Source organism: Arvicanthis niloticus, chromosome 28, assembly GCF_011762505.2.
Source record: "Arvicanthis niloticus isolate mArvNil1 chromosome 28, mArvNil1.pat.X, whole genome shotgun sequence".
Taxonomy (NCBI): domain Eukaryota; kingdom Metazoa; phylum Chordata; class Mammalia; order Rodentia; family Muridae; genus Arvicanthis; species Arvicanthis niloticus.
The window spans coordinates 8,413,252-8,433,685 of NC_133436.1; the positions used below are offsets into that span (position 1 = coordinate 8,413,252).

General features: G+C 43.3%; 1 protein-coding gene across 1 annotated transcript in view; it reads right to left on the reverse strand.

The window, feature by feature from the left end:
- Slc22a3 (solute carrier family 22 member 3) overlaps positions 1–20,434 on the reverse strand; it is a 92,268-nt gene that overhangs the window by 16,305 nt on the left and 55,529 nt on the right. The gene's annotated exons all lie outside the window — the stretch shown is intronic.

Consider the following 20,434-nt stretch of genomic DNA (forward strand, 5'->3'; position numbering starts at 1 on the left):
AAACTTATAAACTGTAAAACAGTAAAAAGATCTTCCTGAGCTTCTGGGCCCTTCCAAGTTCTATCTTCAGACCTGGGCAGGAGTTTGTCTTCCAGCATTTTCGATACATCAGATCCACAAAGATGTGATTAGCTCAGGTAAACATCTGAGGATAAGAAACCCAAGACTGATGCTAAGATGCTTCAGATCACATTTCCTTTACATCACTGTGTATCTCTCCTCATTTTCCTCTAAAAAAAAAAAAAAAAACCTTCTAAACTTAGGGGTGTTATGCTGTTTGGACCAATTGTCAACTCGATAAAACCTAGCAGCACATGTGAAGAGAGTTTTAGTAAGGAAATTTCTAGATCAGGTTGGCCTGTAGACACACCTGTGTGAGACTGTTTTGATTGTGAATCAAGGTGGGAAGATTCACTGTGAATGTAGGTGGCATCATTTCATGGGCTGGACCCTGGACTATGGAAGAGGACGGTAAGGAAGCCGAGCACCAAGCAAGGACACAAGTATTCCATCTTCTTGACTGTGCATATGATGTGACTAGCTGTTTGAGGTCCTGTCCTGACTTCCCCAGATTGATGGATTGTAACTTGGAATTGTGAGCCAGATAGAAACTTTTCTGTCTACATGGTTGGGGTATTTTATCTATTCTCATCTTTACTGTTTCAAAGTGAGGCCAGGGAATTACATAGAAGACAAGCCTGAACAGATGACAACAACGTATTTTTTAATGGTTCTTTGACACAATGTTTCCTAAGGAGTTTCTATATATTGTCTGAGGCAGCCAAGCAAAGGAGACAGTTTAGCATGCCGAGATTCCCATTTGGTTTTGGTTTATGTATCCTCCGCTCATGTATAATGCACTTGGCAGCCCAGTTCCTCCACATCACATACTACTTATATACATATATTTTGACCTAGTAACCTTAGGACCTCTCAGCCTCCCACCTATATCTTCATCTCTGAACAATGGTGGAACGTTCTCCATCCATGCTATTGGTGAAATTTATACATGAAGAACAGAAGGTTCGATCTTCGCCAAACCAGTTTGGGGTGCATTGTCCAGTGTCTTCTAGTAACCTTTTAGGGAGAAGCTTCTATTCACCATCTTATGATGTCCATGATCAGACATGTAAATGATTGAAGCCAGATGAATTATGGGAAGAGACATGTTCAGTAGAGAAATGATTATATAATCTATTCTACCAGTCAAAATAGAGAACCACCCAAGCTACACCCCTTATTAACAAACTCCTCATTTTTATGAGCCCCACCAAAAGAGTGCCAAACAATGACCAGAGCTCAGAGTATCTTTACTCATGTGGCCTGTTGTCAATATTGATGGCCATAGCTCTTTCATCCATACTATTTCTTTGTCTCTTTGCTGAAAATAAAATTACCTTGCTTCTTTTGCAAATCTATGTGAGCCCTTATTTCTAATTCTTTGGATAAGAGACCAAGAAACCTGAAAACACCCAGCCCAATTCCTGGCATCCAGAAACATTATCCACATTAAAATGACCAATATGTAGAAAACGGTGTATATATATGTATGTATATATACACATGTATACATATATATATATGTTAAATTCTGGACTAAGCACATGAAGTATTTCATTTAATTACCATCAAAGTTTTTTTATGAATTCAAGTTGATAAATGAAAAAACAAGCAAACAAACCAAAACCAAGCTCAAGACCACAAGGATTAAATAGCAGAAGTCAATATTTCTTTCAGGTCAGACTTCCCATCTGTCAGGCTTCCCCCTGCTAAGTGGTATACACTTCTACTCTTGCTTCACCATCTTCACATCTGCACACTGGAGACAGGCCTTTTTTTTTTTTTTCCCCCCCCACAAGACGCGGGACACGGGACAAGGCGACAGCGGGACTCAAACCCGCGCACCAAGAGACGGTGCACCCTCTGCGGGCGGGAGCCTTAAGGGCCGAGCCACCGGCGGTTCGCTGGAGACAGGCTTTTCAAAGGCAGTATGCACGAGCCCTTTTTATTGCTTCTCCAGCCTTGCACGCTGCCCATGGCTATGATTCCTGTCCACTATGTCTTTTTGCCCAGGCGCAACACTAGCACCTCAGAATTAAAGGAGACCCACACATCACAGATTGTACACATCTGGATCAGCCATTCACAATCTGTAATTGTCTCTAACTGGTAACAGTGGGGCATCACTCCCCTGGATGTCCCCAGCTCCATAGATGTCTGTTTCTTCTTGACAAACATCCAGTCAGCATGTGAGCAAAGAACGATGACATCAGATGGTGAAAGACAGAAGGGATCAGCAAATGTCCCCTAGCAAAGGGCCACATAGTGGGCACATTGGGATTTGCAAGCTTCCAATTCTCTCTTGAAACTACCGACTTTGCCACTGTGGCCTGGAAGTGGCACAGAGACGATACACAAAGATTCAAATAAACCTGTATTTATAGAGACATAGGAAGCTGGGTGTGAGACATCGGAAGCTGGGCATGGCTTACCAGCTGCCATTTGCTGATCAGGGAGTTGTAGGGTTAATGCTGGAAGAACTTGCACAGATCAATTTTAACTATCATTAGAGTAGAAACAATTGAGAATCTGACCCCAGGAGGTCACCTCAACAGTGAGTACGTAAATCTGGAGGCTGAAGTCCAATCTCTGCATTTTAATTGCTAGATTCTGCAGTGTATAGAATACTTTTATCTCTTCGATCGAAAGAGATTAATCATCTCATTTATAGTTCTTATGAGTTAGTGGGACTATAGTGCATTTTTATTTTCTTCCTCTTCCTCATCTTCCTCTTCCTCTTCCTTCTCCTCCTCCTCCTCCTCCTCCTCCTCCTCCTCCTCCTTCCTATAAATATCCTCTTAAAAACAGCAAGGTCTGGGTAGATAGTTCATTTGGTGATAGTTCATGATGAGCATGAGAATCTGAACTCCATTCCCCAGAACCCACATAAGAAAACTGGATTTGGTGCTGGAGTACACTTCTGATTCCAGTGCTGGGAGGCCTATGCTTGAGCTCCAGGTCAGTGAAAGACCCTGTCTTTAAAAAAAAAGCCAGGCGGTGGATTAAAATCTTACAATGCGCCGGTGGTGGTGCATGCCTTTAATCCCAGCACTTGGGAGGCAGAGGCAGGCAGATTCTGAGTTCGAGGCCAGCCTGGTCTACAGAGTGAGTGCCAGGACAGCCAGGGCTACACAGAGAAACCCTGTCTCAAAAAACAAAAAAAACCAAACAAACAAAAAAACAAAACAAAACAAAACAAAAGGCAGCGGTGGTGGTGGTGAATGACTCCTGAAGAATGGCATCCAGGCTTAACTTTTGGCCTCCAGAAAATGTGCATAGACATTCACATGCATACACAAGAATAAAAATTTAAAAACATATTGACATTATAACAAGAAGTACTATTTAAAACTGATGGATTTAAATGAAACACCAGTGTACCTGACTATCTCGTAACAGACCCCTTCCTCTTTATGTACATAGATGCTCACACACACACACACACACACACACACACACACACACACACTAACTCGACCATCAAATCATGTTCTCAGTGGAGCTGTCTCTGCTTCTAGTTACAAGGGAGGCATGATGATCTTCTCAAGGTAATACTATCCTCTGACTGGGCATGTATCCCAGTTGAACCAATGAGAAATGGGCATGTTACCCAACCTGGGCCAACAAGAAACCTTAGTCTTAATTTGAACAAATTAGAAAACGGGCATATGTCCCGATCTGAGCCAATGAGAAAATGAGCCTGTGTCTCAGTTTGGACCAATGATCAAAACATTCTAGAAAACAGCCCCCCACTTCCCTTAATTCAGAGATACCCAAAGAAACCTTCTCTCTCTCTTACCTCAAAAAATTAATGACAAAACAGTGGGCCCAAATAAGTTGATACCTACATCCACAGAGAACCAGGTTAAGAATGCAGATAGCTGGTCTGAGGGAGAGAGGGGCAAGCAGCTTTGATGACTTGCTTAGACCCTGGCTAGGATACCTCTGAATCCTGCTGAGCCTAGAACTAAAGATACATGAGCCAGCAAGTGTCCCTATGGTCCAAGTTCACTTAAGTTGGCTTTCTGTTATGTAATGCCCAACTCCAGTCCCTAAAAATCCCTTGTTTCGATCACTATTTTAGGCAAAATTATATTATTGTTAAAATAATTGCTTTGATAATTCTAGTTTGTCCCAATTACAGCTCACTGTAAACATCCCTGGTTCAACGTCAAAATTCTTGAGATTTGGGACAAAGTTGTGACTCAACTTTGCTTTTCCAAAGTTTAAGTTTAACGTGTAGTTATGTAAGCACCTGTCAGAAGAATATGAAGTTCTGGTAACAAGGGAAAGCAATCAGGACCACAACACCACCATCCTTCCCTGCACGGTGAATGGAAAGATTAACAGTACTGCCAAGCAGGTAAGTATTTTGTTACAGTGCAGAGCAAACCCAGCTGGTCTTTGATTTACTAGCTTCGTCTCTGCAGTGACGCAGATATTCTGAAAGATGACCCACTTTCTGGGTGTCCAAAGATCTCGAGAGATGGAGAGCCGTATCTTAGGTGGAATGTATCGAGTTGAGTCTTGCCAGCTCATTCACATGATGTCTGTGGCTACTATTCTTTTATGTAACTTCTCTCTCTGTAGCTTGTGTTTCTTTTCTGTTGCCAAAAGTTATCAGGCTTTTGCCTAGTCTGAGTCAGAAACAAAAGATCTGAAATGCTATTCCAGATTGCTACATTTTTTTAAAAAAAATACACTTTAATAAATTGTAGCCTCTATATAAGAAAACCTAATAATTAAAAATGGACTCTATGAGTTCTGATATATCTACAATTATTTAACAATTTACTGTGCCCACAACACGGCACATGCTCATGATTCTGAAATTTCTTCATGATTTCCCCAAATTCTATCCACTCTAGGTAACTGGATCAGCTCTTTGTTGGGACAGCATTTCTTTCTTTAAAACTTTAATGGACACAGAATCTGGAGTGGTTCCTTCTTCCACACCTTGCTTGCCACTCTACTTTGTCATATTTCTATAATATCCAAATGGGACAGATTCTGATTTGCAGCAAAAGGGTAGGGAGTTGCCTGTGTGACATTTGTTTGTTTAGGGGCCTGGTACCTAGCAATGCTCTCATCAAAAAGGGTATTGTCCAAGGTTCAGCTATGAATGCTGGATTCCTAGCTTCCCACTAAGCTGAAGTGATGCTTGCTGTAGCCATCTCTCCATCCTTCCATTCAACCAAGGCCTTATTGGCCATCCACAGGCAGGCACACTATGTTGAATTCTTTCTAATGAGCTATGTTGCCTTTATAAGTCTTCTTGGTACCTTTCTGATATATTTCTTCAAGGTGAATTTTTATTTTAAATTGCCAAGAAAAGAAAGGCTTTACAAATAACTATGCTATAAAATGTGGTACTAACAGTCTCCCAAATGGAGAGTGAGTTTCAAGTGAACACCCAGCAGGGTCACACTAGAGATGTGTAGTATTTTGGTATTTTGCTCAATATATATATCAATATATCAATATCAATACACACACACACACACACACACACACACACACACACACTCAGTGTGTTTTGAACCATTATGAGACTTGGATTTCTCTTCAGCAGTATAAGGATACTAACACTAATTATTATTTTGAAGCTCCAGTTAGATGCTATATACATGTAGGCATTAGCACATGTAAGCATTCAGTGCTGAGTGCTATTACTGTTAGGGGGTATACATACACACACACATATACACATATACACACATATATTCATGTGTATGTATGTTATAAATGTATATGGGAGATGAGTGGGATTGGGATACACACACATACACACACATACATATGCACACACATTTAAGAGGCATTTATTTGTAAGGGACCAATCATTCACCCATTACTCATAGCTACTGATGTCACACAGAGATGCTTCAAAATGACATGAAGCCCTTTCCAATGAGAACTGCCACCACTCATTTTTAAAGCTCATATTTCTATGCAGGATTTTGAGTTATAACAACTATATTTTATATCAGTTTGTCACTGCTGACATCCCAGGCTGAAATGAAGTAGGTTCAATTATTTTTAAATGTATATGCAAGATAGTGGGTTCAAGAGACTTGGTATACGGAGTCTAAGAACAGCCCATTGTACCCAGGGGCTTAGTAAGTACACCTTGTCCTAGGCCTTGGGTCTGAATCCTTATTTCAGGTTCTTCAGAGAACTAGCAGAAGAAACTGAGTCAGTTGACTGTCCCAGCACATCTGCTGACTCTTAAGACTTCACTCTTCCCAGAGCTCTGGGTTGAGGGGTTGAGTATCCCAGGTTCAGGAGGGAAGAACACCTCTTAAATGTAGGATCTGCCTCAGGATTAGAGGAGAACACAGCGCTGGGGACTGTACAATGTACGTCCACTTGGTGGATCTTAGTAAGTGATTTCCCATCCATTGAGATGACCATGAGCCTTTCACCATCATGACATATTGAATGATCATGTCATCATAAGTTGACTAGAGCCTCCACCCTCCAGAAGCTTCTATTCTCTAAGTCACCATGAACCAAAGGTTATTTGAAGACTTGAGGCTTACTTTTTTGAGCAGCTAGGAACAACCTCAAAGCTAAGCTCCCAATCTTACAGACAAGAACCCTAAGAAAGAGGGCTTGGAGGGCTGGAAGGGTGGCCAGTGACAGCTGAGGGACACCCAGGGATTTTCATACACTTCTTAGTGGGTGACAAAGGCCAGCCCCAGAAGCACTAGCGGTTCTAGTATCTGACATCAAAGAGCTTTAGCTAACTCCTGAACAGGAAGCACACCAACTGCTCTCCATGAAGAGAGCATTGCTCCAAGCTACGCAATATACACTGCCCGCTCCCCATGAAGCAGAGTTGTCAAGCTACCCACCATACACAGTGCCTGCTCTCCATGAAGAGAGCAATGTACCAAACTACCCATGGTGCACATTGCCCGCGCCCCATGAAGCAGGGTTGCCAAGCTCCCTTGGAGACAAACTATAAAACAAGAGCAAGCAAACCATTTACTATGCAAGAACACAAAGAAATATCTGTGTAGATCTTATTCCAAAGGCTCAGGGAACATCACGAAAGAAGGAGAGGGAAGACTGTAAAAGCCAGTGGCTTAGGAATCCTGCTAAAGACAGTGCATTCTATACGTGGCAGGAAAGCCACACCCACAAAACCTCAACAGCATGGCCACCTAAATGGGACCTGAACAATGACAACAGTCGACATGCCAACCTAGATGGGGGAAACCTCACAAAGTCCCACCAGAAGAAGAGCTATACACAGCTGAGAGAAGAGAATAAATCTGCTCCAGCTACAATAACCCAAGGGGCTTAACCGATCCTAAGATTAACTCTAAACCTATATTCACTTTAACAACACTAAATGAACAGATTGTATTTATAAATATGCATGTATGTGTGTGTGTGTGTGTGTGTGTGTGTGTGTGTGTGTGTGTGTATAAAACAATAATACTTAAAGATTAGGAGGCCGTGGATTTGAGAAGGGGTTTGGAGGAATAAGAGGGGGGCTGAAGCACATGAAGGGGCTGGTCCTGTAGAACCAAAGCTGCAGGATCTCCATGACACAGGGAAACAACAGGATATCTGAGAGGAGTCCCAGTGAGGATCTAGTACTGAGAGTGTAGCAGAAGCCAGAGGCCTCAAACCAGACCAATAACTCACTGCAGGGAACATTTGTAAGTAAAGATGTTTGGGCAAAAGGGTGTACTGTGGGACACACTGTGACACGTGGCAGCTTTCATGGTATGATGCTTATCTTTTATTTTTACTTTTTTTTTCTTTTGGGGCAGGCTGTAAGGGTGGATGACAGATATGGAAGGATGGGGAGATGAGTGGGGTTGGGGTGCATGATGTAAAATTCACAACGAATCAATAAAAAGTTTTTAAAAAATTACTTATACCTCTTTAACTAAGCTTACAGGTTATTTTTTTTTTTAAAGAAGCAACCACAACAAAGAAAAATCTGTGACAAGATGTTTTTGAATGAACAATGTTTATCAAAATTAAGAATGAGCCCTGCTGATGCCCTCTTCTGGTGTGCATGAAGACAGGACACTCATGTATATTGAATAAGTCAATCTTCAAACAAAAAGAAAGAATGAGCCCCAGTCCCCAGGACTAGGGTTGCACAACAAAAATAAAGTGTGAGCCACACAGGTGAGCTGACATTGCCTGCTGCTTGTGTCACGAATGATAAAAATAGCAGGTGAAATGGATCACACTGACATGCTTCATTGACTCTGATCTCTTCTGATGTTATCATTTCCACATGTACTCCATACAAAGTTACTTACGAGGCATGTGTACATTGTTTTGGAACAAATCTCTGCAATCCATTCTGTGGTTTATTCTCACGGTACATCTCAGTATAGATAATTCATTTTTTCCCCTGATGAGTATGAAGTCAGGGGCTGTTGTACTGGATAGAAGGGACTGACACCCTAGACCTGGGAACAGTACCCAGGTTCTCTGTGGCAAAGATGGACTCTGAAAGTTTTTCAGCCCTAAAGGAGTCCCAGTCTCCACTCATGTAACTTGGCGTTCTGCACAATACTACAGAGCCACCACAGTGCCTCCCATCTGAGGCCTCCAAAGGAAGGGCCACAGCTGCAGCCTCAGCCTCAGTGAAGGCCCACAGCTGCAGCTGTGAGTCACATGTGGATATACTTCTTTATTTCTTAGAAACAAAGCTGGAACATTTTTTTATTTTTATTCTTTGCTGGGGCATAATCATATGAGGAGATTCTTCCAGGGAACAGGAGAGAGCACTTGCTTCTTAAACTCTAGATCCAAAACATACAGGATGTATGGGAAACACAGAGGTTGATTGTGGGGAGCTGACAGAAGGCGGCTATCATCCTTGCAGCCATTTTGAGCCATATACCCTGACCAGAGACTTGATTGCATTAGCCTACAACAGCTGAGCACACTCTGATAACATCTTGCTTTCGATGCCCAGGATTTTCCCTTGGGTGTGTGAAACTTAAAGGTGTGTGACTTAAGGGTGTGACTTAGAGATCAGATTTAGAGAAAAGACCTAAGGGCATGATTAAAGGCGGGACTTAGAGGCATGGCTTAGAAGTGAGACATATAAAAGGCGAGAGGCAGACAGAAGAGAGAACAGAGAATCAGACACTTCAGAGAGTACAACTTGGAGTAGGAATTAGGCACTTGAGTCTTGATACTTTGAGGAAGAGCTTGGAATTAGACATTAGGCACTTAGCACTTGGAAGAAGGAACTTGGAGGCACTAGGAACTAGGAACTAGGGACTAGGAACTCAAGACTTGGGACTTGGAGAGAAGAGAGACTGAAGAATAAATGGGATTGAATCACACTCTGTCTGGTCTCCATTCCTTGAGTCCGTCCTCACTCTCTCTCTTGCTGAACCCCGACCCGCAGACCTGAGCAGCTTGGGGTAGTATGAGCTGGAACAATTTAGCCTCCAAGGCTTTTGGCAGTGTGGGGTTTCAACATTGACAAAACGGTCTGAGACATTTCTGGCCCCCAAACGCAGGGCAGCTCGGGCCATGACAGTTGATGTTAGGAGAACTGAGTTAGACATGTTACTGAACTTTCCAGGAGCTCCCATAGGTGCCTACAGTCACCCTAGAAACAGAAACGTTCTCAGTGTGTCTCAAGCATGCCCAGTGTCTTCCACAACAGTAACCCTGCACAACTAATTGCAGACTTCAGTTCTGAATAAGCAAATCGGGTAAGATGCTAGACAAGGGTGGACTGTTTTGTTTGGGGAGAGGAAGGAAAGGTACCACATGTTACATATAAATCTCAACACCCCACACCCACCCCATCGGAATTCCTATCGTCCCTGGTTCTTGGTCTCCTGATGCATCAGGAGTCACTGTCCTAAGAATGTAACCTTTGATACCTTGAAAAGCAAACTTGTTGAGTCACCTGCTTACTAGCTGAGGGCATCCATGCTGCCACCAAGGTTGTCACACATCTGTGCTGGGATGAGTTCACACAATACTCAGGGCAATGGCACCAGGATGGAGACCATGACCCATGTGTCGGTTCTCAGGTACGAGCATGCACATGTCAGTTCATTGTTCTCTGCCCTTGACTGTGGGTGTGAAGTGACTAGCTCTCTCATGTTGCTGGGACTTCTCTGCAATGGTGGACTGCAGTCTGGACTTGTGAGTCAAATAAACCCCATTCTCTTAAGCTGCATTTTTTTTTTTCACGGAAACAGGAAAAAGCTAAGACAGGTACCATTCCCTGGTAACTCCTGTAGCCTGTCAGCGCCCTAGCTGACTCTCATTGAGAGTTAAATCCAGAAATTGGGCAGCAGATTGTAGTTTATAAACTATGTTCAAGTCAGAAATGAGAAAGATACAAAAATGTGCCTACTTATTAACTGGTCTTCAAATGGGCTCAGTTATGGGACACTTTAGAGGATCTGTTCTTCACCCTCAGCACAGACTCAGATGACTGTACTGGCTCAGAGAGGCAACAACTAGCTCCCACTCTGTGCCTGAAAGTAAGTCACCAGATACCCCCACAGGGGCCCCCAGAGATCTGTCAGAATCATCTCCATTTTCAGGGTTTCATTTGGGAGTATTGAGAAATTACCCAAGACACCCTAGTATGATCGAGGAGCATGAAGATCTATTTACGTGTTCACAATGGATGTCCCAGTCCTTTGATGGGGTCTAAGACTGGCCAGCTGCTCCTCTTTCTGGCTCTCAGTTTTCAGAATATTCTGAACACAGTAACTTTGTTCGTCATCATGTTCCTTGTCACTTACAACAGAACCTTTTCTAGGGGAATCGGCAATGGCTTTATGTGTCAGCCATGAGCAGGTGGGACACATGATTCTTGGGATTCCAGATTGGAACTGTGTTAATAGTGAAGTTTAACCACCATTTGGCTAGGATCTGCACCATGGCAACGTGTAATGATATACTGTGCCTATTCCTGACATTTTGAGCTGTGATTTGATTTATTTTAGTCCAACATATATAGATTATTTCCATAATTAATACTTGCACTTCAATTAGATTTCAATTAGAATCTCTCTCTCTCTCTCTCTCTCTCTCTCTCTCTCTGTGTGTGTGTGTGTGTGTGTGTGTGTGTATACATAGGTATACATAGGTATGCAGGTGGAGGCCAGAATTTGATAGTGGGTGCCTTTCTAAATTGTTCTCCACCTTATTTTATGAGAGAGAATCTCGCTCTAAATCTGTAGATCACTGATTGGCTAGATTGGTTATCCAGTAAGCCCCAGGGATTAGCTTGTCTCCAGACCCCCAGTGCTGGAGTTACAGATGTGTGATATCACGTCTGGATTTCACATAGGTGTTGGGATCTGAACTCAGGTCCTCAAGTCCGAACAGTAGCTATGTTACTGACTGACCCACCCCCAACCCCTCGAAAGCCTCTGATTATTCACATGACATTCAAAACTAAAGCATGCCAGGATTAATTTTGTCCACAAATAAAAGAAAAAGATTACATTTGGTTCTTTTAAACATATCTATATGAGGAAAGAAAGCATAGTGGAATAAAGAACCGTTATCAGGAGACAGGAGAGATGGCTCAGTGGTTATGAGAGCTTGCTGCTCAGTCATGAGATCAAACCCTAGGACCCATGCATGTAACAAGTCTGGCTTCTTGCCCATACCTTATTTAAAAGGGAGCAGGCCAGGACAACCACTGAGCTGGCTGAGTTTCAGCCTAACCAATAACACCCAAGCCCAGGCTCAAGGAGAGATCCTTTTTCAAAGGAACAAGTGGAGAACAGCACTGATACCCTTTATGTGGTCTCCATGTGCACAGGTGGGTGCATACCCCTCCTCCCATGCATATACATATACACACTCACAATACAGAAATACACAACCAAATATTTTTTTAAAAAAACAAAGAAGAGTAATTACTGATGAGGCAAAAAAAAAAAAGATTGCAAAGAAGATGAGAATAAATGATGAATGGAGGCAATACTACTGTACAAAGACACTGAATGTATGTAGGGGAGGCAGTTTTGAGAGCAAATATTATCAGGTCATTTTAGAAATAAGTATATCCAATACAGAGCCTTGTAACTCTCCGAATACATGAATGAACAGATTGTACAGTGTGTGTCTCAATATATGTTTCTGAGACAGCCTCCTGGAAGCTCTACTCAGATGGAGCATACCATGGAGATACGTACCAATCAGACTGTATTCTCTATGATTCAGCTTTTAATGTGAAAAAGATTTTTTCACTACAATAATTAATAATCAGCTTGTTGAACTTGGGAGGTTAGTAATCTTTAGAGATGGACTGTATCAAATGGTAAGACAGGAGACCATAAGTGATCCTGTCTGAGTAATTCTATAGTTCGTTCAACTGACATCTGAGCAGCCTGCGCTGAACTGCAGAGTGAATATGTAAACTGGCTTCTAGTGAGCTGTCTATGTCAGGTCCTAGCGACGTGCTTAATACTTGAGACTTACATATGCTCCTGGAAACACACGAGTAAGTGCTTAATCTTTGCTTAAATCTTTACTTTATTTTACATGGTAAAAATAGTCATGCCAGTACAATTAGTGTGTGCTTCTGGGTGCCCTGTATGTGCCTACCCATGTCCTACATGTCTTCACAGGTGCCCTGTGAGTACTTCCAGGTTCCCTATCTGTGCTTGCATGTACTCTATGTGTGATTCCAGGTGCCCTGATATGCTTACCCTTTCCTATATATGATCAAAGCTGCCCTGTGTATGTTTACCTGTGCTCTATGTGTGATCACAGGTGCCTCGTGTGTGCTTCCAAGCCATCAATTTCAATTCTATCTGAATATGAGGATTTAATGTCAAAATACGTAAAGGTTGGAAGGAGCTACATTCTAACTTCTGGTTACTAAGAACATGTAAAGACACAAATGCTCTAATTACACTTGGTTCCCTAGTAATTATTCACTACAACAGCATTTACCTTCACCTGAAGAAATAGACATTTATGCTAGACATCAATTCATTGTACGGACAAGGCATGGATGCAGATGGCTTGTGGACCATGTAGCATATCCATAGCACCTAAGGATCCAGACCACTGGGACAGAGTAGCCACATGACCTGTCTAGACACCCTGCGGCTGAGTTTACAGCCACTAGGAGGCAGGAGACATGTGAAGAAAAATGCTTAAACCACTCAGCCAGGCGTCCCTCTTAGCCTACTTTCCATGGCTGTCTCTGGGGAGGGTGACAAAGATTTGCTATTGCATGAACAATGTCTTTACTAGGATAAAAGCCCTTGGTTCTGGCCACTTTTCTTAAGAGTCCTTAAGTCTTTTTTTTTTTCTGACAGAGGATTTAGAAATCTCTTCTAAGATTTTCTTTATTCAGACCCTTGAAACAAGGCAAGTTTTATCATGAGGAAAAGGAAGGCTCAGTCTCCCTTTCTACGCATGTGTTAAATTATATCTTTCTCCTTCCACTAACACTGAATCTAAATGAAGAGTCCATAGTGTGGGCCACATTACTTGTTTCTGATTCCAAGTCAAGTATTAAACCAGGTCCTGTTGTCATGGCCAGGAAGGACCATGATTATGGAGCACCCATATGCTGCTATGCAAATAATTCAGTTACTTATTACAGGAATCTTGAGTTTGCTAAGAAGAGTGGGTTTTTTCCCCCAGGAAAATTTAGTACTCAACACCTCGTTTGCTGTCTTCCTGGTGGGACTCTGAGAGGTTAGATTTGGCCATGCTTGCTCCTTGCAGTATATAATTCCACACTGATGTGTCAGCATGATGGGGACATACCCTCATGGATCAATGTCCCCTTTACCTCTGTGGAGTATAGTGGATTTCACATGCTCCCAGGACACACATCTTAGGAAGAGTTCCTGAAGAAAGGCAATCATCCTGATGGGTTAGAGAGGGAGTGAGCAGTGTTGTCATGGTAACTGAAGCCTGGGGCTATGAATGTCGTGGACCATCTACCAAGGAGAGGAAAGCACAGTGCTGTGGAGTTTGTTCATCCCTTACCTCCACTGGACAGTGTATTCACAGAGAGGCCCCTACTCTCATTCCCTCACAGTAGGAAGCACAATGATTTGCATCACAGAAAGTGATTTTTGCAGAAAACATAAAGGCTAACCAAATGTTACAGGAACAAGACACATGAAAAAGCCAATCTCTTTTTTTCTCTCACAGTATGAGTATGAAGAATCAAAGACAGGATCAGCGTGCTCAAAAGCAGAAATAAGGAAAGGCAAACAAAGCCCCTTCTATCTCGTTAGGCAGACTCAGACACAAAGATGTTGGGAGTAAAAGGGACTCCTGCTCCTGAAGAACAAAGCCAAGGTCAGCTATTGAGGAGGAACAAAGGGTGACCGGTGACCCCTGACCCCTGACCCTCAGATTACATAACTAATGAATGACCACCAACTGTAAAGTCAGGATGAAGTGGATCTTAGAACTCAATCCACTCCCCTGTCAGTGAGCTTTGCCAGACAGAGCCGAGGGAGTGAGAAGAAAAATCTTCATCTTCTAGTTCTTCCAAATGAAAACTGCTGCTTACAGCCAGAGCTCGTCTGGAGAGTATTTGTGGTGGTTTCAGTGAAAATGGCCCTCACTGGCTCATACGTTACCAGCGAGTGAGCTTGGAAGTTTCAAAAGCCAAGTTTCCTTCCTCTCTTTACCTGTGGATCAGGGTGTAAAGCTCTCAGCTATTAACACAGCACCAGGCCTGTTTGTTTTCAGCCATGATGACAATAGACTAACCCTTTGGAACTGTAAGTGAGCCCCTAGTTGTGGTGATTTGAATATGCTTGGCCCAGGGAGTGGCACTCTTAGAAGGTATGACCTTGTTGGAGTTGATATGGCCTTGTTAGAAGAAGTGTCATTGTAGGTGTGGGCTTTAAAACCCTGGTCCTAGCTGCCTGGAAGTCAGTCTTCTAGTGGCCTTCAGATGAAGATGTAGAACTCTCAGCTCCTCCTGTACCATGCCTGCTTGGATGCTGCCATGCTCCTGCCTTGATGATAATGAACTGAACCTTTGAACCTGTAAACCAGCCCCAATTAAATGCTGTCCTTATAAGAGTTGCCTTGGTCGTGGTATCTGTTTACAGCAGTAAAACCCTAACTAGGACATTAATTAAATAATTTTTTTTTTTAAAGTAAGAGTAACCTTGGTCATGGTGTCTCTTTAAAGCAATATTACTATAAGTAAGACAGTATTCAATAATAGTGGTCTCTAGAAAGGACAGATTGTACGGTGGAAAGGTAGCTCAGGTAAAATGCTAACCAAGCAAGTATGAAGATCTGAGTTACATCCCCAGTACCCCTGAAAAAATGTCAGGCATGGAGGCACACACTTGTTTCCTCATTTCCCCCATTTCTGAACAGGGGGAAACAAGCAGATCCTTGGGTTTTGCTGGCCACCAGTCTAAGTAGCAAACTCCAGGCCAATGAGTAACTCTTGTTTGAAAAATGAGACAAAACAAGGTGGTTCTAGCACCCGATGCACGATACCCAAGGTAAACCTCTGGCCCCCACATGCACACACATGCACAAAGACCCACACATATGTATGTGGATGTCTATCCTATAGCTGTTTAAGCCCTTAGATCCAAGACCTACCCAGATCCAAGAATAGCCCAAGCCTAGGAGAGTGGGGACTGGTGGTCACCTTACTACACCCTCTGTGTGAGCTTACTACCTGTCTTGGTCTCTGTTAAAAGTTGGCAGAGGCAAGATCTTGCAGTGAGAATTTTGGTTTCTTTGACAAACAGAAATATTGTGGGAATATGCTTTTGTTTTAATCCCAGGTGTGGCATATGGGGCTGCTTCAGACTGTCCACAGCAGCTGACTGTGATTTGCCTCATGTTCTAGGAGAGGTGTGATTTTGCCAGCTGCAGATAGTTTCTGAAATTGTGTGATATTTGTAATTCTTGGGATTTTTCAGAGGGTATATAAATGCTAGGGACCTGAGAATCGTTGATTGTTGTTGCAGTTAGTAGGTTGTTGTTGGTTAGTTTGTTAAGTAATCGTGTGCCAAGAAGAAAAAGAAGAGGAGGAGGGAGAGGAAGAAGAGGAGAAAGAGGATGAGGAAGAAGAGGAGAAGGAAGAGGAGGAGGAAGAGGATGAGGAAGAAGAGGATGAGGAAGAAGAGGATGAGGAAGAAGAGGAGGAAGAAGAGTAGGAGGGAGAGGAGGAGGGAGAGGAGGAAGAGGAGAAAGAGGATGAGGAAGAAGAGGAGAAGGAAGAGGAGGAGGAAGAGGATGAGGAAGAAGAGGATGAGGAAGAGGAGGAGGAAGAAGAGGAGGAAGAAGAGGAGGAGGAAGAGGAGGAAGAAGAGTAGGAGGGAGAGGAGGAGGAGGGAGAGGAGGAAGAGGAGGAGGGAGAGGAGGAAGAAGAAGAAATAGAAATAATTAGATATCCCAGTGGTGAAGATCAAACTTGCTGACCCTGATCAGCAAGAAGTCTAGTACTGATAAATGTCACCCCCTTTCTTTTCTATACTTTTTGTTCTCCTATCTAGCGTTAGTGGGGTTAAGTGCTAAAAGAAAAGGGTGGAGAAGGGTAGAAGAAAGAAGAACACACAAAGTAGCTCAAGTCCAGCTACAGAATCCAGTTACTCCCAAATGGAAATGAGTTTGAGTTATGGAGAGGCCCCTGCTATTGACTGTGGTTCATAACACTTGGTGAGACATCTGGAAAGCCTTCTCTGACTCCTTTCAGCCCAGGCCATTTGCATCTCTAATTCAATGAAAGCCACAGGATGCTCTCCTCCCTAGCCCATTGTCCAGAAGCTGTTGGGCAGATTCCCCCCAACCCCCAGACTTAAAATTATTGTCAAGCTTAAGATAGGAGCGCAGGGAACCTGTTTTACAACTGACATCACAGTTGATTTGTCTGTGTCTGTGAGACTATATCATCATGCATTCACACAGACAACTTTCCTACAGTATGTATTGCTGTCTTAGTATCAAAATGTTAAAAGGTGTGGGAACTAAAGAAATCCATGTCAATACAAAGTATTCACAGGACTCGGAACCATTCCCTAAAGTTTGAAGCTTGCAAAGCTAACCCACAGCTCAAAGGTGTTTTGTGTTGCACACTGTCAAGTTTCTCAATATTTTTCACGCATCCAGGAATACCTGAAAGGTGATGGCATGCATGCCATAGCTGTCAACGTCGGAAAGCACTGTAGGGATGAGGGGGCTCCTTGTGGAACCAGCACTATTAGCTCTGTGAAGGGAACTAGCTCTGGGTGGGTTTCCAGGAGGTTCTTTCCAATACCTATACTGTTTCAGAAGTTCATCCCTGAGCGGAAACAGGACTGACTGGCCTGGAGAGCCTTCAGCATTTCATGTGAATATTTGTATCTCAATTTGGAGCCAACAACTAAACACATCAATTAAAAAAAAAAAAAAAAAAAAAAAGCCAGAGTGGCTGGATACATGGCTTAGCAATTAGAGCACACAGAGGACCTGAGTTTGGTTCTAGCTCACAAACCACCTATAACTCCTTCTCTGGAGGAATCCAACACCTCTGGCCTCCTCAGGCACCACATGCATGCTCATCGCTCCACATGCACACAAAATTAAAAGCAAAACAAACCTTAGTACCAACAGCACAGAAAAATACCACAGAGCCCTGATGGGTTCTACAGAAGTTAGAATCACTACCCAGCTCTCCTTTGTTAAGAGCCAAGGTTAGGAGGACAAAATCTCCCTTTGAGAGACACATCCACACTGCCACAGAAAAGGACTATCCAAGCCTTCTCAAACTGAAAGGCCCTTTTCCATGGAAACACTAATGTCTATGCAGCAGTTAATTAACACACAAGAGTGGGCACAGGGCTCAAGACCTGGAAGTCTGTGTGGTAACTGGGATGGGGAGGTTTGAACCTTCCCTTCTTGGGGTCTTTCATATTAATCATGACCTCAGAGAAATCCCTTTGGGATCGAGAAGCTCATACATTCATTCTTAATGTCACCTACACATGCCACGGTGAGAATTTCTCAGGAGCATGTCTAGGAGAGAATGTGTGCTAATAAGCTGTAGATTAGCTATTAGCCGTGAGCTCGTACAGAAATTCTAATCAAGCCTGTGGGCTGGCTGGGCTGGAATGGCATGAAAACCTCACTGATGCACAAGGACCTTTTAGTCCAACAGTATCGGGGCTTTGTTATCTACGGTTGTAATCTGCTACTCTCTCAGAATTTTTTTTTTTCCATCTGGGGAAAGGTCGGGATTTTGGAAGAAAAAGGCTTTTAAAATCCCTTAGTCAAGTTTTCAATATTCTCTCCACAGGAACAAAAATGGAGAAGAGACTGCCGTTTCGTGACCAGCCCAAATTGAGATCCAGTTCAAAGAGAGGCCTGACACTATTACTGATGCTATGGTGTGCTTACAAACAGGAGCCTAGGCATGACTGCCCTCTGAGAGGCCCAACAAGCAGCTGAAATAGTCAGATGCAAATACTTGACAGAAGCTGGAGACACCTGTGGTTGAATTAGGGAAAATCTGGAAGAAGCTGAGGAGGAGGGTGATCTCACAGGAAGACCAGCAGTCTCAACTAACCTAGACCTCTGAGATCTCTCTGAGATCTCTCAGAAACTGAGCCACCAACCAGGCAGTATATACCAGCTGATATGAGGCCCACAAGATATACAGCAGAGGACTGCCTGGTCGGGCCTCAGTGAGAGAAGATGCACCTAACCCTTGAGAGACTTGAGGCCCCAGGGAGTGAGGAGAGGTATGGGATGAGGAGCAGTTGGAGGATGGGCTGGGAGGGGGATAAAGATTGGACTGCAAAAAAATTAAAGAATAAAAAAAAGTAACCAGCTTGAATGCATAAATAAAGTATAAAATATATTTAAAAAAAAATCCCTTAGTCAAGAATGCTGCCTCAATACTGGCAGTCGCTGGGGTCTAGTACAGTTCAGTGCAGTGGTGGTTGTTCTCTCAGTGTATTAGTCAGCTCCTGATGAATAAGGCTGCATAATACCCATCAATCTGGGTAGTATAAAACAATCAGCATTTGCTTAGCTCCCATTTGTGGGCAGATTTGGAGATGGCTGGTTTAGTTGCGGGCAATCCTTCTACTCCAAATTCTTTCAGGATCCCCTGGGACCACCAGGTAAGCCCGGGAATATTTTCCTCTTATTCTTGGATGAAGTACAGGGATAAGATCCAGCCACATGAGCACATTCAATCCCATCTGCACTGCTCCTGACGATTTATCATTGGGCGCCAAGTCCAATGACAGAGGGCAGAAAACATCCCGCCTACCACGAGGTCAAAGCATCTACATCTGTGCACTCAGAGTCAATGGAACCAGAGGATTTTCACCACACACAGCTGAGGGAGAAGGTGTGAGCATTTCCAAACAGTGAGTGGACTCACCTAAGTCAAAAGCTCTGCAGAGCCAGATGTGTGCTGTCTCCTCCAGCAATCAAAACAGTGGTGCTAGGGTTGACCAGCAACTTCTGTGAACCTCAGCTGTGAGAAGACAACCCCCCCCCCCCATCTCTGCAGTTTATAGAGACTCACAGAGTAGGCTGTAGTTTCTAAAGAAACACTGAGTGTCTGCCCACGGTCTACAGGGTATCTCAGCTCAGCTGGTATGAGCCACACCTCAGAGTGTGGCTCTGATCATTCCTAGACTCTTGCCCAGGGACAGCACTGATTCAGCCTGCGCTGTTCTTGTAGATGGAAGAGCAAGAGAGCAGCTGAAATTCATGCCTGGCAGGTCCCAATCAAGCCGTGTAGCTGCATCTAACACAGACTGGGGAAGTATAGCATCAGTGTAAGTCAGGAGGTTGTAAGCAGTTGGATTGCTACCAGAGACTACTACTGATAACATCTTTTTCACAGTAAGAAAGAAAAAAGATAGCTCTTCATCACTAACCAGTAGACCAAGTCTGCTACTATCAAGAATGCTTGCCCATTTCTTCTGTCATCCCTAGCATGCAGCACTTGGCCCTATCCTCAGGTAAATGCTGGTGTTCAACGCACCCACACATATCATTCACTTCTATACATGATATTCAGTTCTCTCATACAAAACTACCAAGTGCCTATTGTGTAAGAGAAAGTTGAACTGAGCATCACTGGGCAGGCATCTGACAAGATATGGCAAGTTCAAAATGGTGGGAAGTAAATTCAAACTGATACCAGAGGAAAATAAATCAGCTGCTAGAGTATGCTAGAACCTCATAAGCACAGTAAAGGGTGTAGCCAGATCTTTCACCAAGTGGCCCTAGTAGAGCAACAAATGCCCTAAAGACATTGTGACACCCACCACGTTGTAGCTACATCCATGCTGGAACTACTGCAGATGTACTAAGAATTTTATTCCTGTTCCTCAGCACACCCAAATGATTACAACATACAGATGCCGAAAGTCCAAGAATGGCCAGT